The sequence below is a fragment of the Melozone crissalis genome, unplaced genomic scaffold (genome assembly GCF_028551555.1).
Source record: "Melozone crissalis strain CALT ecotype California unplaced genomic scaffold, PUWL_Pcris_2 ptg000114l_1, whole genome shotgun sequence".
Lineage (NCBI taxonomy): Eukaryota > Metazoa > Chordata > Aves > Passeriformes > Passerellidae > Melozone > Melozone crissalis.
This window is the reverse complement of record NW_026535891.1, coordinates 5,673,050-5,696,544: the sequence shown is the minus strand read 5'-3', so window position 1 is coordinate 5,696,544 and position 23,495 is coordinate 5,673,050. Positions and strand designations below refer to the sequence as shown.

Below are 23,495 nucleotides of genomic sequence, written 5' to 3'. Positions count from 1 at the left end.
ATCACTCCAACAGGACTGCAGTCACCATTTAATGGGACTGCTGCCACCACCCTGACCAGCAGGGTGTCAGGTTATATTCTGACTCTGACCGTTTAAGGCGGTGTTTCTGTATCGTTGCCTTGATCTTCATTTTCTTTTAAATTTTAATTCTGGTTTAGAGGCTTCCAGGTTTACCTTAAAACCACTGCAAAATTTAATATACTCATTCCTTGTTTTCCTCCAAAACCAGAATTTCCAATGCCCAGAACTGTGCCAGATGGAGGAGGAGGCTGTGATGAAAAGGAAGGAGCCCTGGAACACCCAGTCAGGTGAGGAGGAAGTCACTGCCCCTTTCCCCCTCTCTCCTGCTCCATCTCCCAGCCCAGCACTGCCCCTGGTTGCAGGATAAACCTGGGGTCAATGCCATCCTGCTGGGAAATCGCTGGAGGGATCTCTTTCCCCTTCTCTCTGGCATGGAAGAAAATCCCATTCTGTCCTTGTCCTTCCTCCCCTAGACAAGGAGCTGAGGATGGAGACAAGGGAGGAAAAATCTCCATGGCAGAACCTCGTGGAAGAGGCCGTTTTGAGCAACTCCATGGCACAGGAATACAACATGGAGGAAATACCATGGAGATCCCACAGGAGGAGGGGCTGAAAATCCAGCCCAGGGTCCTCTGAGGAAGAAAGACCCATCCTGAGCCAGGACGGTGGGAAGTTTCAGCCAGAGCTCAGGGCTGGTGGTCCATGAGCAGCTTAATGATGGGGAGAAGTGCTACAAGTGCTTGGAGTGTGGGAAGAGCTCAAGCAGGAGCAACCACCTGATCAGCCACCAGATGATCCACACTGGGGAAAGGCCCTATGAGTGTGGGGAGTGTGGGAAGGGCTTCAACTGCTGCTCAGAATTTATCAGGCATCAAAAGATCCACACTGGGGAGAGGCCCTATGAGTGTCCCGAGTGTGGGAAGCGGTTTCACACCAGCTCCAATCTCCTCCTGCACCAGCGGATTCACATGGAGGTGAGGCCATTCCACTGCCCTGAGTGCGGGAAGGGCTTTAACTGCAACTCCAACCTCATGACCCAGCAGCACATCCACACTAGGGAGAGGCCCTACAAGCTTCCCCAGTGTGGGAAGAGCTTCAACCACCACTATGCCTTGACCATACACCAGTGGAGGCAAGGGTAAGGGAAGCCCTGCGAGTGATGGAAGAGCTTCGTGCACTGCTCCGGCTTCATCCATCATTGGAAGACCCACATTGGGAAGAGCCCTGGTGATGCATATTCCCTGTGATCCATGCTGGGAAGACACGTGTCCATTTTCCTGTCCCTATCAATGACATGAGGTGGGACTGAAGCACGTGAGGGCCTGGCCATGGCCCTGTCATTACATTCACTCCCATCTCAGATCATTGCCAGGGGCAGGAAAGGGACTCTCTCTCTCCCTGAGGAGAAGGGTGTTTTCCAGGCAGGAAGAAATACATTGCTGGGAAGAGCCAGGCAGTTGTGTAGTAGTTTTCCCTGTAAGTCCTTTTTCTTATCCCTCCTGTTATCAGTATTGTTTCTGTTTGTGTTTGTTCCTTATCTCGTTGCTGTTCCCAATAAATTGTTCTTATTCCAGCCCAGGATCTTTGCCTTTCGTGCTTTCCATGGGAGGCGGGAGGGCAGCGAGGGCAGCGCGGTTTTAGCAGGAGTAGGAAATTGGGGAATCCCATTCCTGAAACCCTGCCTGTGGAAACTGAGCATCCCAGCTGGTTCCAGCACTGGTGGCCATGGCAACAGCCTTGGGAGCGGGTCCCTGGCTGGGGCTGTGGGAACCTCTTCCCTCTGGTGCCCAGGGACAGGAGTGGAGGGAATGGCTGCAGCTGAGTCGGGGCAGGCTCAGGTTGGATGTCAGGAAAAGGTTTTTGCGCAGAGGTTGCTGGGGCCCTGCCCAGGCTCCCCAGGGAAGGGTCCCAGCTCCAGGGCTCTCTGAGCTGCAGCAGCGTTTGGACAGCACTGCCAGGCCCAGGCTGGCATTGTTGGGGTGTCATGTGCAGGGCCAGCAGTTGGACTGGAGGATCCTGATGGGTCCCTCCCAGCTCAGCCAATTCTGTGGTTCTGGGATCCCATGAGCCTGGGGATGGGGCTGCCAATGGTTGCCATGGCAATGGGCTCTGGCTGCAGGCCTGAGCTGGTGTCCATGGCAACCACCCCGGTATGGGGTCTCCATGGAGCTGCCATGGAAACTGACCATAGCAACAGGGGGCTGGTGATGGTTGCCATGGAAACTGACCATAGCAACAGGGGGCTGGGGATGGTTGCCATGGAAATTGACCATAGTGATAGGGGGCTGGTGATGGTTACCATGGAAACTGACCATAGCAACAGCGTCATGGTGATGGTTGCCTGCTAAGGGTCAGATTTGTCACAGGCCCTCAGAGGGGTTCCATGGGGACTTTCCAAGAGTCTCCAGGCTGTTCCAGAGCTGGAATGTCACAGGCAGAGAGAGGGGCTCCATGGAGACCTCCCAGGGCTTTCTGGGATGGTAAAGAGCCCTGTGGTCAGAGGCAGTCACAGCCATTCCCTGGTGACATCCCAGGGGACCTTGGGCTGCAAAGGCACCAATCTGTCACAGGCACTCATGGGGGCTCTATGGTGACATCCCAGGAGTCCCCAGGCTGCCAAAGAGCCAGGATGTCCCAGACACTCACAGGGGTTCCTGTCATGGGCACAGTGAGACCTTCAGGCAAAATTTATTAGGGAAAATCCTGTTGGGTCACAATGTGCAGAAAGGATTCCCAATAGCCCCCATAGATGCCCAAACGTCACCATTGAATCAGAGATGACACAGACTCACATCAGAAGGCTAAGGGCTAAAACCTACCCATTTATTCAATCATCTACTTTTACATCTTGGTTTGCTACAGGTGGACCTCACTGGTCCTTTAATCAACACATTTCACATGACTGGCCAATTAAGACAACACCCTTCAGTAAACAATTTTATGGAAAAAAAGCAAACTTATTACAAACATTGTCAGCCAAGTGTTCCCTCAAAAATCCACTCAGATAACACCATTTATTGATGTTTGTTTTATGTTGGGCCTTTCTTGGGGGTCCCTGGATGGGGGAATCCCCCCTGTAGCAGTTCTATGCTAGGTAAAAAGAGATGCACAGGACTTTTTCAGTCTTCAGCTTTTTGTTTATTGTTATCTTATCTAAAGTTTTGCATTGCTGTCCACACCAGGCTCAGTGCACTGGAAAAGCACTGCAAAATGGCCCCAAAACGTACAGTTTCAAGCTCTTTTAGAATTGTCTCATCCAATAAACACTTGAAAGGTGCATTATTTCTACTTATCTACCAATAACTCATCCCTTGACTGTCCACATAACCTCTACACTGTGCTTTCCTTGACCAATCACCCTGTGCTACCAACAGTGCAGAAAATAAAGCAGATGAAGAAGACAGGGACTACACCCCAATTCCTCCATCTTGCATCCTATCTACACCATACTAATAACCCCAAAACCTAAATTTCTCACCCAAAGAACTTAGTATAGTACTCTCTATTACCTGTTTAACACTTTGGTAAATTTTGATCTATCTCAAAGTCTTGGAAGTCCTCTCCATGGGTGAAGTTGAAAGGCATTGTTTCTCTGGGGCTCAGGACCCCTCAGAGCAGACAGAGAAATATTCCCTGTGTCCTGGATTGCCACACATTTAACCTAAAATCCTTTAACCCTTAATATGTGAAGTTGCCCAAAAATGTTCCAGGTAAGTAGGATTAGAAGGAGGAGAAAGAGAGAACAACAGCAAGACAGAAGATCCATAGAACAACATGCACATAGGTACCAACTGCTGGGGTTCTAGCATCGCAAAGAGAGGAACCACAGGAGAAGACAGGATCCAGACTCTAGACTGCCCTCGTGCCCCGGCTTTTAACCCCCTGGTCCTTCATGGGCCCGCCCCTGGGGTGGGACTGCCAGTTGCATGTCCAATCAGAGCCATGGTAGGCACCAGCGGCTGGTGTGTGATTGATTGACAGCTCAGCCAATCAGAACTATGTTAGCACTGCCTGTACTGTGTGACTGACAGCTCTGCCAGGCCAGGGCTGGGGGCAGGGCTCTGTCCCACCACAAACCAAGGCCTGACCCGGCCCTGGCCCCACATGGGCATTCCGAGCATCCCAAGGTGTCTCGGGACATCGATCTCATACAGCCTCTGACAGCAACCACAATGACAGTACAGAACCTCATGGAATCAAGGGTCAGTTGTGACCTCATGGTGCCTCATGGAATCAAGGAGACCATTGTGCAGCTCAGGGGCAGTATTGATGCAAGGGTCAAAAATCAAACACTGGGGCCCATAGAAACAAGGAACCATTGTGACACAGTGGGGCCACATGGAGCCAAGGGAACCCTGTGACTCTGTTTGGGCTCATGAAACCAAGAAGCCATTGTGACACTGCAAGACTTCATGGAATCAAGGAGAATACTGTGACAGTGTGGGGACCCATGAAATCAAGGAAGCATGGAACAGGTCTGCCTGCTTTGACCTCCTGGAGGCTGTCTGACAGGTCCCACGGAATTTGACATGTCAAGGGCCACTTCTCATCTGACTGTGAAGCACTGGGGCTCTGGGCTTTTCTTCCTATGGAAAAGAGCTCTCTTTCTTGTCTAGGCTTCTATGCCTGAAATTAGGATTCCACCTCTAAAATTCCCTATATGCAAGGGTTTCTCCAAAACAAAATCTGCCAATACAGTCAAGTGTGGCGAGACTCGGCCTCTGGTGTCTGCCCCTCATCTGCCCCGGTGCTGGGTTGTTTCCTTCCTACGGAGACTATTGTAACAATGTGGAGGGTTGTGGAGCCAAAGGTCATTGTTACACTGTAGGAACTTGTGGAACCAATGGAATCATTGTGACACTGTGAGTACCATGGATCCAAGGGGCCATTATGACACTGTGGAGTCTTGAGGAACTATGGGGGCCATTTTGACACTTTGGGGTCTTCTGAAATGCAGGGAACATTGTGACACTGCTGAGTACCACGGATCCAAGGGACCATTGTGACACTGTGGAGCCTCATGGAACCAAGGACATCACTGTGGTTCTGTTGGGCCGCATGGTCTCAAGGGGCCAATGTGAAGCCATGGGGCTTGGTGGAATCAAGAGACAATTGTAGCATTTCAGGGCCTCATGGAGCTAAAGGGCCATTGTGATCCTGCAGGGCACCATGGATCCGTGGAGAAAATTGTGGCATTGCAAGGCCCCATGGAATCATGGAGACCATTGTGACACTGCAGGGCCTCATGGAACCAAAGGGCCATTGTGACCCTGTAGGGCCTCATGGAGGGAAGGGGCCATTGTGACACTATGGGAACTTGTGGAGCCAAGGGGATCATTGTGGTACCACTGGAGCCCATGGAACCAAGGGGCCATGGTGACACAGAGGAGCTTCATGGAACCAATAGATCATTATGATAGCCTGGGCTTTTGGAACCATGGAGACCATTTAGATCCTTAAAGACTTGTGTAATCAAGGGGCCATATGACAGCAGAGGGCATCATGGAAGCAAGAGAACCATTGTGACACTGCAGGGCCCTGTGGAACCAAGGGAACATGAAATAGGTGTGGCTGCCTTGGACTCCCACGGTTCACCTGACAGGTCTGGCTGACCTTGGAATGTGGAAGGCCACTCCCCTGAAACACTGGGACTCTGGGCTTTCCTTTGTATAGAAAAGAACTGTCCATATTTTCCAGGTATCTATGCCTAAAAATTGGATTCCACCTCCAAATTTCTGTGTATCCAAGGAATACTGCCAGACAAAAGTTGCCAGGACAGACAGGTCTGGCTGGTCTTTGATTCCTGAGTGCCAGCACTTACCTGTTTTGCAAACACTGGAAAGGTCTCTGTGCTTTTCTTTTTATGGAAGAAAAACCTCTGTCTTCTCCAGGCACAAATGTCTGACATTAGGATTCCACATTCCTAATTTCAAATATCCAAGGGTTGGTCCAAGCAAACCCGCCAGGACAGACAGGTCAGGCTTGCCTTGGTCTCTGGTGGTTGCCACTCATCAGCTTCTGAAACATGGGGGCTCCGTGGTTTCCTTCCTATGGAGACCAACGTGACATTTGGGAGCCTTGTGAAATGAAGGGGCCATTGTTACACTGCAGAGCACCATGGATCAAAGGGACATTGTGACACTGTGGAGCCTCGTGGAAACAAGGACATCATTGTGGCTCTGTTGGGCCACATGGTCCCAAGGGACCATTGCAAATCAGCAATGTGAGAGTTAGCCCAGCTGTAACTCAGAGTCAGCCAGATTTTACCCCGGAAGAACTGGGCGTGAGCTTCAAGTCCTAGGAGTCATTTTTGTAACTTAGGCTGAGCTTGAGAAGTCCCCCATAAGCCTTTAGTGTTTTTATGCTAAGTTGTCCAAGTTCTACTCCCCTATTGGTTTATTGGTTACTTATTTCTTCTATATGTTATTGTTCTAGTTTTCTAGCCCCAAGTATCTATGTTGTTGCTTCCCCCTTGACTCAGGTTTTAGGATCCTGCCCCTCATACTGTTCTTGACGTCTCCATGTTTATTGTTTTTCACCCTGTTACTAAAGTTCCTTTTAAACAACTCCATTGATCCTGCTCCTTTTCATTTTCACCACCCTCGCCCTGAAGTCAGGGAACCAGAGAGGTTTATTGCAGCCACTCTCATTGGGAAATTTGGCGCCCAAACAGAGACCATGACATTCAGGGCTCCCTGTGTCAGTCATGTCAGCTGGGGTTAGCTGATGGATAGGTCAGTGCTCCCTGGGATTTTGGATTGTGCCAGGCTCGGCAGATTCATCATTGCTTCAAGGGACCTTGGCCAGGATCAGCAGGGACAACAACGGTTTCACCTGCATAGGATTGCAGGTGGGTTTGGGGAAATGCAAGACATTCATTGCCCATTTAGTCACTGTGTTTTTACAGTATGCACCCACGTCCCATAATTAATTTGAAGTGTTCCAGTGGCTCTTCCCTGTTGGGGATTTAGCTGACTAGAGACTGGAAAAGTACAAAGCCGTGGCTAATTCTAAGTCCTGCACCTGCAGGATAGCGTGTCCTTGGGCCTAGCTGTAGTATGATAACAAATAGTGAAAGAGACATGAGAAAAGAGAGATGTAACCCCTAAGAAATGGGGAAGAGCTGATGTTGTGGTGTGGCTAATGGACGGTGTAAATTACAGAATATTCATGAGCTTATTATTTGCTGTATAAGTGTTTGAGGCTTTCTTCAATAAACCGGACCTGTGATGAACCAGCTGGTGTCCTGGTCCTCTTCCTTCAACAAATGGTGACCTCGAACGTTAACCCCCTCATCTCGCACTAAAAGAAAAAGGGGGAGAACACGCCACGGTTGAGGAAGTTGGAGTTGGTTCCTGTTTGCAGTCGGGACGGTGCCGGAATTTTGAAGCACCCTCGGGGTTCACATCAGTGACTCAAGCCATACGTGTCTGACGAAGCCTAGAAAGCTGCAAAGAGCGCACTCACAAATAGGTCTGAATAGGCAAGCAGCACACAATTTATTCGCCGCGTATTTAGAAAGGCGAGGGGTAAAGGGGATAGATTTAAAAAAGGAGCTACCAGGGTTATTAGCCTACGGATACGCTAAGGGGGTTTTCCTTAACCCACATACAATCCATGAACTCTCAGAATGGAGAAAATTTAGGGATATACTATGGGAAGCGGTGTTAGAAGATGATAAGACAGCAAAGAAATCGAGCAAGCCATGGTGGGTGATGCACAATAGACTGCTTCAGCATGTCTCTGAGCGCAAGGCAGCAGCTGCGGCTCGGGGCGCCTGCGGGGCTGTGCCACTCTGAACTCGGCATGGGCGCTGCGCCATGGAGAGCAGCCGCAGGGGGAGTGGAGCCGCCGCGGGGGGAGCGACCCGCACCACCACGGCTGCAGCGCTGGGTGCGGCACACGCTGAGGGCGAGTCTCGCGAAACAAGGAGCCCAGCACAGGGGTGTCGCCCACTCCGACACAAGCGGGGCGGGACCAGAGCGCTTTTCCAGCGCCAGCGTTTCTCCCTCCGCCCCGCAGCCGGCAAAAAGCTTCAGTTTGAGACCTTTACAGCCTTAATAAATGTGACTCTTGTCAACAAAAGTTCCCTACTGCAATTAAGAAGCCAGTGATAATAAACAAGCGACACCAAAGACCATTACTATCAAGACGTTTCTCACCTAAGTTAAAAAGACTTTTTGTTCTCCCTGGCAGAGACTGTGAAACAGAAATCAGCGTAGTGAATGCGGGAGTCAAATTTCGGACGATTTGGCTTAGCATCCATTATGCTGCCTTAGAATCACCTGTAACTCTGAAATTGTATTTTGAAAAATTTAAAAATGTTAAAGATGTGTTAAAGTGATTGTATAAGTAAGATGTTATGAGTGTGCTTTTTGGTATAAAAATGCTGCAGCAAACACGTGAAAAAAGTTGTTTTAGCTTAGTATTTTAGAATCAGGCCTGTAAGTAAGTTATAGTAAATGCTATATTTTACTTTTATAGTAAGTTTTATTTTTTACTAAGTAGTTTAAGTGAAATTACCTATTAAGAGCCATTAAATGTTAAATACTGTTAAGGTTAAGTTTTGTTAAGTTTATTTTCTGTTAAGTTTAAGTGCTGTTCAGTTTAATTTCTGTTAAGTTTAAGTGTTATTAAGTTTAAGTAGAGTTAGATTCTGTTAAGTTTAAATTATATTAGGTTTAAGTTATGTAGAATTAAAAGTCAGTTAAGTTTTGTTAAAGTTAAGTTTTGTTAGATTTAAGTGATTTTATATGTAACTTTTCTTGATTAGAAAATCTGTTAAGTTTAAGTTCTGTTAAGGTTTAGTTCTGTTGAGTTAAAGTTTTGTTGACTTTAATTTCTGTTAAGTTTAAGTAAAAATAAGTTTAAGTGATGTTAAGTTCTGTTAAGTTTAAATATTTTAAGTATTTTAAGTCTAAGTGCTATTAAATTTAAGTGATGTTAGATAGATTTATGCTTTTATGCCAGGCGTTTATTTTATGACTTGTGTGTAAAGTGTTGTTGTGAACATCAGAGTAACTTTAGTTAAAGGGGAAAATTAGAAGCATTTGTGAGTAGAGCCATTCCTGTTCGAAGTATAACTGCTGTTTGAGAATAGAAAGCAAACTTACCAGACAATCAATGCAGATGAAACCTGCGCACATGTTACTCCTTTAGCTTATTTTTGTAGGTTGTATTAGCGCACCTGAGTTTTGTTTGAGCCTTGTAGCACATAGAATTCTTTATGTATCTGTCGTATAGCATATCCTATAAATAGTGATAGCCTTTTTAGTTTGTTTCCCTAGCTTAGATCCCTTGTAAGAGAGAAACCTTGCTAGCTGAGAATACTGTTTGAAATACTGTTTAGTTGTAAGAATTGCCTATTTTTGTGTTGCAAAGAGTGTGACACAGTTAGCCCATAGAGCTTTGCTTTTTCCAAAAAATAAAAACAGGGGAAATGTTGGGAATTTAGCTGACTAGAGACTGGAAAAGTACAAAGCCGTGGCTAATTCCAAGTCCTGCACCTGTGAGATAGCGTGTCCTTGGGCCTAGCTGTAGTAGGATAACAAATAGTGAAAGAGACATGAGAAAAGAGAGATGTAACCCCTAAGGAATGAGAATGAGTTAATGGTATAGTTTAACCAATAGATTGCTTGGCTTACAGAATATTCATAAGCTTATTATTTGCTGTATAAGTGTTTGATGCTTTCTTCAATAAACTGTACCTGTGATGAACCAGCTGGTGTCCTGGTCCCCTTCTCTCGACATGTGAAAGATGTCTTTTATTATAAGTGAGTTGCAGAAATTGGCCAGCAGTTTAATGGTCCTGAAACCATCCAGTCATCAGTCTCCACACTGCAGCCTTGAGCTCCTGGTTCCTCAGGCTGTAGATGAGGGGGTTCAGGGCTGGAGGCACCACCGAGTACAGAACTGACAGGGCCAGATCCAGGGATGGGGACGAGATGGAGGGGGGCTTCAGGTGAGCAAATGTCGAAGTGCTGAGGAACAGAGAGAGCACAGCCAGGTGAGGGAGGCAGGTGGAAAAGGCTTTGTGTCATCCCTGCTCAGAGGGGATCCTCAGCACGGCCCCGAAGATCTGCACATAGGAGAAAACAATGAACATGAAACAACACAATGCTAAAGAGATGGAAAACACCATGGACCCAAATTCCCTGAGGTTTGAGTGTGAGCAGGAGAGCTTGAGGATCTGTGGGATTTCACAGAAGAACTGGCCCAGGGCATTGCCATGGCACAGGGGCAGGGAAAATGTAATGGCTGTGTGCATGACAGCATTGAGAAAGCCACTGACCCAGGCAGCTGCTGCCATGTGGGCACAAGCTCTGCTGCCCAGGAGGGTTCTGTAGTGCAGGGGTTTGCAGATGGACACATAATGGTCGTAGCACATGATGGTCAGGAGGGAAAGCTCTGCTGAGATGAAGAACACAAAGAAAAAGAGCTGAGCAGCACATCCAGTGTAGGAGATAGTCCTGGTGTCCCAGAGGGAATTGTGCATGGCTTTGGGGACAGTGGTGCAGATGGAGCCCAGGTCGCTGAGGGCCAGGTTGAGCAGGAAGAAGAACATGGGCGTGTGCAGGTGGTGGCTGCAGGCTACGGCGCTGATGATGAGGCCGTTGCCCAGGAGGGCAGCCAGGGAGATGCCCAGCAAGAGGCAGAAGTGCAGGAGCTGCAGCTGCCGTGTGTCTGCCAATGCCAGCAGCAGGAAGTGCCTGCTGGAGCTGCTGTTGGACATTTGCTGGAGCTGCACATGGGGACCTGTTAATGGACTAAGGACAGTGCTAATTTAGAGGAGATATCTGCAACCAAAATCACAGCCATTTCCCATACACCCCCCTCTGTAACACACAGACATTGTTTTGTCTTCATGAGTTCTTTATAAGCTCTCCCAGAACTGTCCTGGTGTTCTTTTTTATAAATCCTCAGCATTTCTGCTGCCCTCAGGGAGAACAGAGCAAGTTCTTTGAGGTAAAGTGATGAGTGGAGAATGAGGGGAGATGGTCTGTCATTTTGACCTCTTCAGAATTTTTCTGGATTTTAATATTTCTTCTGGGGAGGATGATCACCTTCCCATGCTTCCCCTAAAAAAGTCCCATGCACTACTGAGAGGAGATGTTTCCATAACAGCCTAGTTCCACATTTGTAGCCAAGGACTCACGTTGCTCATTTCACAAACCCAGCAGCATTTTCAGTGTCAGAACACCTCTGCATTTCCCCATCAATCTTATAACTCAGAGATGCTCTAGGACCGGTTTTCACTCTGGATTGGAGCTCCCAGCCTGGACTGAAATCTCAGGGAGACTCCCAAGTGTCCTTATGCTGGCATTGGATTGAGGGAGATGCAGCTCCTTCCCTGGCTGCACTGGCAGCATTACCCAGAGCCGGGCACTGGGGACAGCGTCACCCTGAGCCAGCTGTGCCCCCTGCCAGATCCCCCAGGGCCGGGCAGCTGCTCCCAGCCCTGTGCTCTGCAGAGGGAACTGGACCTGGGGCTGCAGAGCTGCCCCATGGCTCTGCTGCAGCTCTGCCTGCACAGGAGGGGCTGCACGCCTTGGAGCCCTGGCCCTGAGGGCAGAGGCTTGGCTGGGGCACAGGAGGGAGGGGCCTTGTTCAGAGGGAGGGGCTGCACTGGAGGGGATCCTGTGGGCATCTCTCAACTCTCCCTGCCACAGCATTGCTGGGTTTTGTTTTCTCTCATTGCCCAATCTTCTCTCTGCTTCCCGCAGATTTTCTTCCTGCAGGTGTTTCCCTGTTCCTGATCTCTCCATGCCAGCACTCACAGACCCCAAATCTCTGTGCCCTCTCCTTGGCCTGACAGAATCCTGCGTGTTTGCTGGGCACTGGATGGGGCAGGTTCTGTTTGCAGCTTGGAGAAAGGACAGCTCAGGCTGAGCCTGAGGGGTCCAGCAAATGTGATGCTGGTGCTGTCCATGTGCAGAGTGACTGAAAGCACATTAGGGATCTCCTGTGAATCTATTGATCAGAAAAAGTAATACTTAGGATGTTTCTGGCACTTGTCAAAATTAATAATAATAATTCATGAGCAAGCTTTAATATTTATCTCCTCTTGGGTGCCATTCTCCACTAGTAGGAAACTGAATATCTACTTAGTTATTGTAAATGTCCTCATTTTTGAAAAATTCATTATTTTGGAAATATTCTATGACTGATCAGAACCCCTCAGCATGCCAGACCTTAATGAACATTTCACCTCCCCTGCACTAGAAATACTCAGAATTGTACTCACAGAGTCTGTTGGCATTGGGATGTTCCAGCTTCAGGAGATGGCTCCAGGAGCTGCAGCTGCATTGTCCTGCAGCCACAGGTTCCTGTGCCAAGGGCTGGCAGTGATTCTGCCCCAGACACTTCTCAGCCCCTTCCCAGCCCTGACTGATTGAAGCTCTCTGGAGCTTGGGTCAGGAATGGTCCTTGAGGCTTCTTCATGCTCCCTGCAGGGACTGCCGGTTTTTCAAAGGACTTTAGGTTTGGCTTTTGCCTTTGAGTCTCTGAGAGGTTTGTGCAATCATGGCCTCCAATTATCTGCTGTAATTAATCCCTGGAGAGGCTTTGTCAGTAACAACACTCACTGGGGCTCATTAATGCTTCAAGGTACTTCAGTTATTTTAAAGTACTTGGTGTTTCCCTTTTGATACAGACTCTGTGAGAGGTTTGTGCAATCATGGCCCCAATTCTCTGCTTTAATGAGTCCCTGGAGAGTTTTGCACTGACACTCAGTGGAGCTCATTAATGTTTTGAGATACTCAAGGTTTTTAAGATACTTTATGGATTTAAGAATACTTTTAGGTACTTTTAAGGATTTTCCTTCCCACACTGAGTCTCTGAGAGGTTTTTGTGCCATCCTGGCCACCAGTTTCCTCCTCCATGGAGTCCATGAGGAGGCTGTGTTGGGTATCTTTCTCTGTCCTGCTTTACAACAAAGATAGAACGGTAAGAATTTTGTAAGACTTTCTAAAAGCATCCAAACAAACATGAGACAATTAACAATACAACAATCACTTAGAGAACGAATAGTCCTGTTTTAGCTCAACGTCATCCAACCCTTTTAGTCCCTTGGATTGGAAGAGTTTATTGACCCAGTCTTTGTTTTTGACTTGAAGATTCTTGAACCCTTCATTCAGTACCTGAATGCTCTTGTGGATTGACTCGCTTTGGCTGGAAAGTTTCTTACAACACATGCCCTCAGAGTCTACACAGCCATGCCCATGTGCCCAGAGTAAAAACTCTATCGCTGTTCTGCAAGGTGGCATGTCTGATGGTATCTATGTCTTAGAGCAGGCCACTCAATGTGAGGGAGGTAGCATTGGTTTGCTTACTTAACAGGCACCCATGATGGTCTAATTGTCCTAAAGCTTTAGCTGCAGCCACTCAGGGTAGTCCAAATTGGGGGTGCTACCATCCGACATCTGGATTAAAGCTTTCAAAGCCATCTCTTTGGTATCATCCAATACTTCTCTGAGGATACCTGCTGCTTGATCATCTGGTAGGCTGTGTTGTCCTCCTCCAGCTGGTTGGTTGATTGTCAGTTCTGCCCTTGTCTCATTATTAGCATAATCTGCTATTAATTGATTTAGTAAACACTTCCATCCCCCTTCCCACAGGGTGTATTCTGTAGGTGACAACAACATGGTCATAATATATTTTAAATCATAGAGGGTTAAGGCATGCTGTAAACATGGGCCACATTAGTCCATTAAAACAAGGTAAGTCCTTCCTATGGTCTTTAGCTGCCCTGCACAGATCCTTGATTTCCCTGTAAACCAATGGCTGATACCTGGGATTCTGCCCCGTTCTTTCATAACATATGGGGCAAAGGGAGTTTCGAGACTATTGGCCAGTCTCCTTCCTTAACTGCTTCTTGCTGGATTCTTTCCTAGGGGTCTTCTGGGGTTGAGGGGAAAGGTGGATCTGGGGAATCCAAACTGTCTTCTGGGGAGGAAGAATAACTTGGAGCAGAAACTTTTGGATTAGAAATAGTATGACAATTGGGCTTAGTATCTTTGACCATGGGTGTTATATTGTTGCTGGATGGTGAGGCAAGGGGCACTGCCATTTTGTCAGGTGTTCCGGGCCTTGATTTGGGATGGCAGACTTCTGGGGTGGAGTTCTGGAGGCATGGCCCAGGGTGAAGATGGAATGATTGACATTGGGGCCTGACCCGCAGTTGTGGGGGTGGAGTCTGGAGATTTGTTCAGGGCGGAAGAGAAGGCTGTGGTAGCAAGAAGTGGAGGAGCCAAGATGGAGGGAGGATGGTCGGGCTCCCAAGTCACATTCAGGCTCCTTCCATCTTGAGTCTCCAGGGCATGATGCTCCAAGACTGCCTGGCCATTGCCATCTTGGACCATTGTGGAAGGTCTGAGCAGGGCAGGTTTGAGGGGAGGTCCCACTTTAGGAGTGACCAATGTATTGAATTTTCAACATGCTTCTTGCTGGTGAAGGGTCTCAAATTTGGTGTGGAAAATGGGGAGCATGCGGAGTGCAATGGGGTCCTTCTTCATTGAAAGATTGTACAGTTTAACTCCCACTGAGTCCCAAAATTCAGTGGTATGGATTTCGTCAGCAGAGGCCTCCAGAAAACTTTTAAATATCCACCTCATGATTGACTTTAATTCATTCTTTGAAAATATGATGTCATGATCAGTGAAAATGAAAGGATCCATATATGCTGCTTTCTACTTTGGACATCTGGCTGCCCATTTTTCCTGTTCTCTCCCTTATGTGGAAGAGCCACCAGAACACCCCAAATCAATTATGGGAAGTGGGTGCATCTTGTAAAACAAAGTGGCAAAATGGGCAATAAATATCTTGCATTTCCCCAAACCCACCTGCAATCCTATGCAGGTGAAACCGTCATTGTCCCTGCTGATCCTGGTCAAGGTCCCTCGAAGCAACGATGAATCCGCCGGGCCCGGCACAATCAAAAATTCAGGGAAGCACTGGCCTATCCATCAGCTAACCCCAGCTGACATGACTGACACAGGGAGCCCTGAATGTCATGGTCCTTGTTCAGATGCTAAATGTCACAATGAAGGTGGCTGCAACAGATCTCTCTGGTTCTCCTGACTTCAGGGCGAGGGTGGCAAAAATGAAAAGGAGCAGGATCAATGAAGTTGTTTAAAAGGAACTTTAATAACAGGGTGAAAAACAATAAAAATGGAGAAGTTGAGAACAGTATGAGGGGCAGGATCCAAAGATCCAAGACTAAGAGGAAGCAAAAACATGTACGCTTGGGGGTAGAACACTCTAGAACAATAACTCTATAGGGGAAACCAGTAACCAATAGGGGAATAGAACTTGGACAACTTAGCATAACAACACTAAAGGCTTATGGGGGAACTCTCAAGCTCACCTTAAGTTAAACAAATGATTCCTAGGGCTTGAAACTCATGCCCAATTCTTTTGGGGTAAAATCTGGCTGACTCTGAGTTACAGCTGGCCTAACTACCGTACCGCTTGTTTGCACTGGCCCCTTGTGACCATGCAGCCCAACAGAGCCACAATGATGTCCTTGGTTCCATGAGGCTCCACAGTCTCACATTGGTCCCTTGTATCCATAGTGCTCTGTGGTGCCATAATGGCCCCTTCATTTCACAAGGCTCCCAAAAGTCACATTGGTCTCCATAGGAAGGAAACCACGGAGGAAACCTCCATGTTTCAGGAGCTGACGAATGGCAGCCACCAGAGGCCAATGCAAGCCTGACCTTCCTGTCTTGGCAGGTTTGCTTGCAGCAACCCTTGGATATTTGAAATTATTTATGCGGAGTCTAATTTAAAACATTTGTGCCTGGAGAAGAGTTTGTTTTTTTTTCACAAAAAGAAAAGTACAGATTCCTTTAAAGTGTTTGGAAAACAGGTGAATGCTGCCCCTCAGGAGTGAGAGACCAGCCAGACTTGTCTGTCCTGCAGCTTTCGTCTGGCAGCAATCTTTGGATACACAGACATTGGGAGGTGGAATCCTGATTTTGGCCATGGATGCCTGGAAAAAAAGGACAGTTCTTGTCCATAAAAAGAAAAGCCCAGAACCCCGGTGTTTCAGGGGCAGATGGGAGTGGCCTTCCACATTCCAAGGTCAAACAGACCCATCAGATGACCCCTGGGAGGCCAAGGCTGCCACATCTATTTCATGTTCTCCTGCTTCCACAGGGCCCTGCAGTGTCACAATGGCTCCTTGCTTCCATGAGGCCTTGCAGTGTCACAATGGTTCTCTTGCTTCCATGATGCCCTCAGGTGTTTTAATGGCCTTTGGTTAAACAAGTCCTTAAGGATCTTAATGGTCTCCATGGTTCCACAAGGCCCATAGTGTCATAATGGCCTATTGGTTCCATGAAGCCTTGTTGTGTCCAATGGCCCCTTGGTTCCATTGGAACCCAGCAGTGCAACAATGATCTCCTTGTTTCCACAAGTTCCCATAGTGTCACAATGGCCCCCTTGCTTCCATGAGGCCCTGCAGGGTCACAGTGGCCCTTTGGTTCTGTGGGGCCTCACAGTGTCACAATGTTCTCCATGATTCCATGGGGCCTTGCAATGCCACAATGCTCTCCATGGATCCATGGTGCCTCACAGGATCACAACAGCCCTTTGGCTCCACGAGGCCCTGAAATGTAGCATAACCCGCTTGGTTCCACAAAGCCCTGCTGCTTCACACTGGCCCCTTGGGACCATGCGGCCCAACAGACCCACAAAGATGTCCTTGGTTCCATGAGGCCCCACAGTGTCACAGTGGCCCCTTGGATCCATGGTACTCACAGTGTCACAATGTTCCCCTGGTTCCACAAGTTCCTACAGTGTAACAGGTTCCACAAGGGCCTGCAGTGTCACCATGGCCCATTGGTTCCACAATGTTCTGCAGTGTCACAATGGTCTCCATAGGAAGGAAACAAGTGAGCCCCAGTGGTGCAGGGGCAGATGAGAGGCAGCCACCAGAGTCCAAGTCAAGCCAGACTTGACTGTATGGGCAGATTTTGTCTGGGAGTAACCCATGGATATAGAGAATTTTAGGCGCAGAATCCCAATTTTGGCCATGGGTGCCTGGACAAGAAAGACAGTTCTTTTCCATAGGAATAAAAGCACAGAGCCGCAGTGCTTCACGGTCAGATGGGAAGTAGCCCTTGACATGTCAAATTCAGTGGGCCCTGATAGCCCCTAGGAGGCCAATCCAGAAGACCTGTTCCATGTTCCCTTGATTTCATGGATCCCCACATTGTCACAATGGTCTCGATTCCATGAAGTCTTGCAATATCACAATGGCTTCCTGGTTTCATGAGTCCCAACAGAGCCACAGGAGTCTCTTGGCTCCATGCTGCCCCACTGTGTTACAAGGGCTCCTTGTTTATATGGACATCACAGGTCGATCACTGACCCTTTTTTCCATAGGGCCTCTGAGTTGCAAAATGGTCTCCTTGATTCCATGATTCCTGGATTCCACAGTCTCAAAATAATTTCCTTGGACCTCCTTTGTCACAACTGACCCATGGTTCCATGAGGTTCTGTAGTGCCACCGTGGTTGCTGTCAGAGGCTGGATGAGATCGATGTCCCAAGACACCTTGGGATGCTCATAATGTCCATGTGGGGCCAGGGCCGGGTCAGGCCTTGGTTTGTGGTGGGACAGAGCCCTGCCCCCAGCCCTGGCCTGGCAGAGCTGTCAATCACACAGTAGGGGCTGTGCTAACCCAGCTCTGATTGGCCCAGCTGTCAATCAATCACACACTAGAAGCTGGTGCTACCCGGATTCTGATTGGGTAAACAACTGGCAGTCCCACCCCAGGGATGGGCCCATGAAGGCCCAGGGGGTTAAAAGCCGGAGCACGAGGCCAGCCCAATGAGACAGAGTAAAAATCCATTTTGAATTAGGTGAAGTGTCTAGGAGAGGTAGAAAGTCTGTAAGGCCAAAGCTGAAGGGAAAAACTGCAGGACAGAGATAGTGAGGAGACAGAGAAAAATAACCAGAAATGGCCACAAGGTCAATCTGCCCTGACCTAGAAATTCTTTTGATAAAGAGGAATTGGCGATAAATGTCACGCGGAATGAATCTGTATGAACCTATTGTGAAACTGTATGCACATGTATTTGGAAGGAGAGATAAAAGGAGATCTGAAGTTCTCAGAGGTACACGTGCCTTTTTTTAGGAGAGCAATCTCCGCATGCGTCCAGCGCTGTAAGAAACATACCAAGCTTTACAACTTTTACACAAAGTTGTGATGTTTCTTCTTTTCTCTGTAAAACACTATGGCGAGCCAGGTAGGGAGTTCTCTGTCCCCGCAGGGGCAGGGAGGATAGATGGACCTCCAAGGCGTGCCCTAGAATTTTTTTTCCTGGTGGGTCTCCACTTGTCTCAACTTGCCTCCTGCGAGGACAGACAAGGACCTGCTGGCTGCAGAGGAAGATATGGTATGTACTGAGGGGCCCCTGGGGGAAAAGAGACCTAGGGAGTAAATCACTCAGAGATGTCTGGGTCCAGCTGATGGAGCAGCTGGAGTAGAGATGACGGTTCATTGTTCTGACAGCAGACCGCTAGCGACCCTGGGGGTGGGTTGAATGAATCTCTATGTGTGTGTGTATGTATAGTGTCCGGACACTGTATGGGGGTTCATTGTCTGATAGAGCAGCCACTAGCGACCCTGGGGGTGGGTCGAGTGAATCTCTATGTGCGTGTGTGTGTGTCAAACACTGTGTCGCTGTATGGTTAATGCATTGTGTGGTCAGTGCACTGTGTTTCTAATCGTGCAAGTGTCTAAGTGTATGGTGTATAAAAGAGAGTAGATCTACAGTGCTCTACAGTGCGCGGGGGTGAGTACTTCCCATGTTTGAAGCAGCTGAGTTAGGCCTGAGGTGCCGGCTGCAGCAGGCTGTGGGGGCAGGGAGAGAAGTGCCCTGCGGAGAAGCGAGTGGAGGAACGTCAGTGATGGTATTTATTGTGTTTACATGTAGTGATTTATGTAGATTTGGTACATTTTAACTGTGAGTACGAGATCAGAGAGTTCCTTTGCCCTGGATGTTTGGACTTGATCTCTGGACTGTGTGCTGTTATTTTGATTGTGTCCAGGAAAAACTGATGTGAGTAAATGCTGAATTATGGTATGCTGTGTTGTGTTGAGAAAAGTGGGCACTTTGAGAGATATGCCCTTTCCCAGTGATTTTGTGTGGGGATTTTCTTCCACTGCATTGTGGTAATTTTATTCTCAGATTGTATAGTGGTGTTTGTGGAGATTTTAAGATTTTGTTTGCAACAAGAGTAACATTTTACACAGAAGAACTAAGGTATGGTGATTTATGCTTAACTATGATAAAGCAAATTAAAGGAATTCCAAGAATTCTCCCCCCCTCAGCAATTCAAGCCTTGGCTCTAGTGAATTGGAGATAAAGGGGGGGAGGGGTACGTGTGGCTGTGGCTGTGGCTGTGGGCATATCATAGTTCCGGCTGTGACAAGCACAGCCTTTCTGCAAGGCAGTAAAACAAGTGTAAGTAGACACAGCGCTTAATTAGATTGTGCAAGGAGAGAACTAGAAAAGACTGATATTTTGGAAAACAGAGTTTAGATAGAAGAGATGAATGAGTTTATGAGACTTCAGCTGGTACTATAGTAAGTCTGGACTGGGAATGGCCTGCGGTAGGGATTTAGAGTTCTCTGTAATAAACGGAATAGCCTGCCTTTGCGGGCAATTCTGGGGAGCCTTTCGTGCATCAAGAGGCTGGCACGCTGCTTGGGTATTACTGCAGTGTGGTGTTTGTGAGAAACGCTAGTATTGCTGTTCTAATGAGCATCAGGGCACATGCCCCGAGTGTAAATTAAAGGTTTCTGATCAAGCTGATTCAGAACCTAAGATCTTAAGGCTTGTGTGTGGGAAATCACATCTGATACCTGCCACCTGGATCTGTGTGGGGGTGTGGGAGGAAGACGGAGAAACTTGTGTGAAGCTTTGTAAAGAGAAGTCTGGGGGGAAGCGAGACAGGGCAAGGAAAAACAGATAATGAGAACTGACCAGAGCAAAGAGGTTCCTAAATTAGCCCCTTTTAAGAGGGGCTCACTGGGAGAAGGCTGCCAGTAAGAGCAGCTCAGAAAATAAAAATATTTATAATACTTCATTGCAGTTAAAACTGTTTTAAAATAGGAAGGTAAATGGGATGGGGTTTTGTATGCTGATATGTCTTTTTGTTTTAAGAAATCACCCAGAATGGCAAAGAGACTGGGAGATCAGACCACCCTCTGGTCTTGGCCCTTGAGGAAAACAAGGCAAAGAGAAAACAAATCAAGCGTGTTGTTCAGCTTGCAGCATAAGATAGCAACGTATGAAGTCAAACAAAGATTATCATGCTGAAACGCAAAGCGATTACAGTTCGCAAAATGAGTACATATGATTTGTTAAAGGCTCCTCCTAAGGAAAGGGAGGAAGGATAAAGATGACCTCCCCAAAAGGGAAGAAGACTTAGGCCCCAAAAGTATACCCACTTGAACCCATCCCCCTCCTGGCATTTCAATTTCATCCAGAACTAGGATGTAACCCCTCTGTGAGAGGCAGTGAGATCAGAAGAAAGAAAAGGGTAGAATTTTAGTTGACACAAGGGCCATATATTCAGTTTTAAATAAAGCTTTAGTACCTGTGGAGAATGTTTATGTTGTAGTGTGGGGAACAACTGGCCAGTCTGAGAAGGCATAGTTTTGCAAACCTTTAAAGTAATGTTTACTATGTGTGCTTAGAAGCTTTTGTACAATTTGCTCAATTCGCTAAACATTCTCAAATGAGAAAGGTTACTCTGGAGGCAAATGAATGATATAAAGATGTTAGGCTTAACATTAACAGCCATTGAAATTAAGAAAGACATTAGTAAAGAGATATTATAATAAGTAAATAAGTGTTTTCGAGGGTATGGGCCTCTGCTGTACCAAGGAGGGTGAAAAATGCTCCCACATAGTAATCAAGCTTAAGGAAGGAACACAACCAGTGAGAATTGAGCAGTACCCTCAAAAGCAAGATAGGAAAGGAATCAGCCCAATAATTTATAGTATTGGATTGAGGGCTGTCAATAAGATAACACAGAATTTATACCCTGTGGTAGCAAATCCATATACTTTACTAACTTGTTTCGCACCTGAGCTAATCTGGTTCACTGTTTTAGGCCTAAGAGATGCCTTCTTTTGCCTCCCTGTCCACGAAGTCAGCCAGAAAATTTTTGCATTCAAACACAGCTCACATAGTCCATGTGCCTGAAGGCTTCAAAAATTCCCCACTCCTATTAGAGAACAGCTTGCAAAGACCCAGACTCCTGGGAAGCTCCACAAGAGGAAAAGAGGATGTTGCAGTACGTAGATGATCTTCTAGTAGTCACTCGGATGAGGGAAGCCTGGACGGTAAGCTTTTTGAATTTCCTAGGACTCCACGGATGCAGAGTCCAAAAGAAAAAGGCACGGGTAGTGAAACAGAAGGTAATCTACCTGGGGTAAGAGGTGAGTGCTGAGCAGCAGACTTTAAGGCAGGGAAGCCCTATGCCAAACCCCGAAACCCCAGACAATAAAAGAACTCCGAACCCTCCTAGCCACGGCAGGGTGGTGCCAGCTGTGGGTTTATAATTATGGACTGCTCATCAGACCCCTCTATGCTCTTATTGCCAATGGAAACAGAGATCTCCAGTGGACAAAAGATGCCACACGGGCCTTTCACCAGCTAGAGAGTGCCCTCATGTCAGCTCCAGCATTGAGACTTCCAGATGTACGTAAGCCATTCTTTCTATTTTTCCATGCAAGGAATTGCCCAGGGAATATTGGCTCAGGACTTGGGCCCATACTGAAGTGCAGTTGCTTACTTCTCTAAGCAGCTAGGTGCAACAGCCAAAGGATGGCCAGGTTGCCTCAGAGCTGTAGCAGCAGTTGTGCTGAATATTCAAGAGGCACGCAAGTTTACCCTGGGACAAAAATGACTGTGCTAGTGTCCCACACAGTTTCCGCAGTACTGGAAGTAAAGGGTGGCCACTGGCTTTCACCACAGAGGTTTCTGAAATACTAGGCCATCATGGTAGAGCAAGATGATGTAGAGACAGTGGTGACTAATATTGTCAACCCAGCTTCTTTTCTCAGTGGAATCAAGGAGAAGCAGTACACCATGATTGCCTGGAGACCATTGAAGCTACCTACTCCAGCCTCCAGCCACCCAGACTTAAAGGATACTCCTCTGGACGATGTAGAGACCTGGTTCAGTGACAGGAGCAGCTACATTGCCAGTGGAAAGCAACATGCAAAGTACGCAGTGACTACCTGTAGAGAGGTAATAGAGTTTGGACCCTTACCAACAGGTACCTCTGCATAGAAGGCTGAGATAAATGCATTGACCCATGCCTTAGAAACAGCAAAAGACATTCAGAGTCGTGCATACACATGGAGCCATCTGGAAGGAGAGGGGACTGCTGACCTCACAAGGGAAGAAGAGACAATCCGGCTGCTGAAGCAGTTCAGCTACCTGAAAAAGCATATTAAGGCACACCAGAGAGTGAGCTTAAAATTGGAGGAGAGAAATGAGCTGGTGGATGGAGAGGCAAAGAAAGCAGCAAAGGGTGAGGTACAGATTTTCCTCGAAGGTAAGCCATAATACAATAATACTAATCAAAAGAGACGTACAACTACAAGGGGTGGGCTACCATTGAAAGAGAGCTAGTAATCCTTCCCATTTTCATGGTTACTAGTGAAGGAAGAGCACTAGAAAATACACTAGGGCCTAACTACTTAAAAGCTTTTTATAAAGTGTGGCTCCTTTCTCAAAATGACCAGTGATACAGAGTGCATTGAAATGAAGTGTTGACTTTGAAGTAGTAAATTCCACAGGCTTTCTAGAACATACATCTGATTGAAAGAATCATTATCAGGAATTTATATGCCACTATCACTCAGGTGAGCTGACAATGTGATCCTTGCCTCCAGACTAACCCCAAAATGCTCCCTGGCCGAAACTCAGTCAGACTGGGAGAGGCCATGGGCCTGCACAGCAGTGGCAAATTAACTTTTCAGAACTCCCAAGGAAAGGGAGGTATCAGTATTTACTGGTGTTGATAGATACATTTTTCAGGGTGGCCAGAAACATTCCCCACCAGAATTGTCAGAGTTCAAGAGGTGACCAGATTATTTGTACAACAAATAATACCACGCTTTAGAGTTCCAGCCATGATGTCCTCAGATAAAGAATCATATTTCATTTCCAAAGCAGTGCAACAGATAAGTGGCCACCTGGGCATAGATTAAGAACTTCACACTCCATACTGCCCCAATCAAGCAGCCAGGCAGAGAAAATGAATAATTTGATCAAGCAGCAGATTGTAAGACTGGGGCAAGAAGTAAATCTACCCTAGCCCAAGCTCTTCCACTAGCACTATTGCAAATTCCAACTAAATCTTGAGATAAAGGAATGCTGAATCCTTTTGAAATGCCTTATAGAAGACGGTATAGAATACAAAGGGAATGTCCAGAATTTCCAC

The 23,495-nt window shown here is 47.3% G+C and overlaps 1 pseudogene; it reads right to left on the bottom strand.

The window, feature by feature from the left end:
- Positions 1–9,820: 9,820 nt before the first annotated feature.
- On the bottom strand, positions 9,821–10,753 carry LOC128948214 (olfactory receptor 14J1-like; annotated as a pseudogene).
- Positions 10,754–23,495: the final 12,742 nt, after the last annotated feature.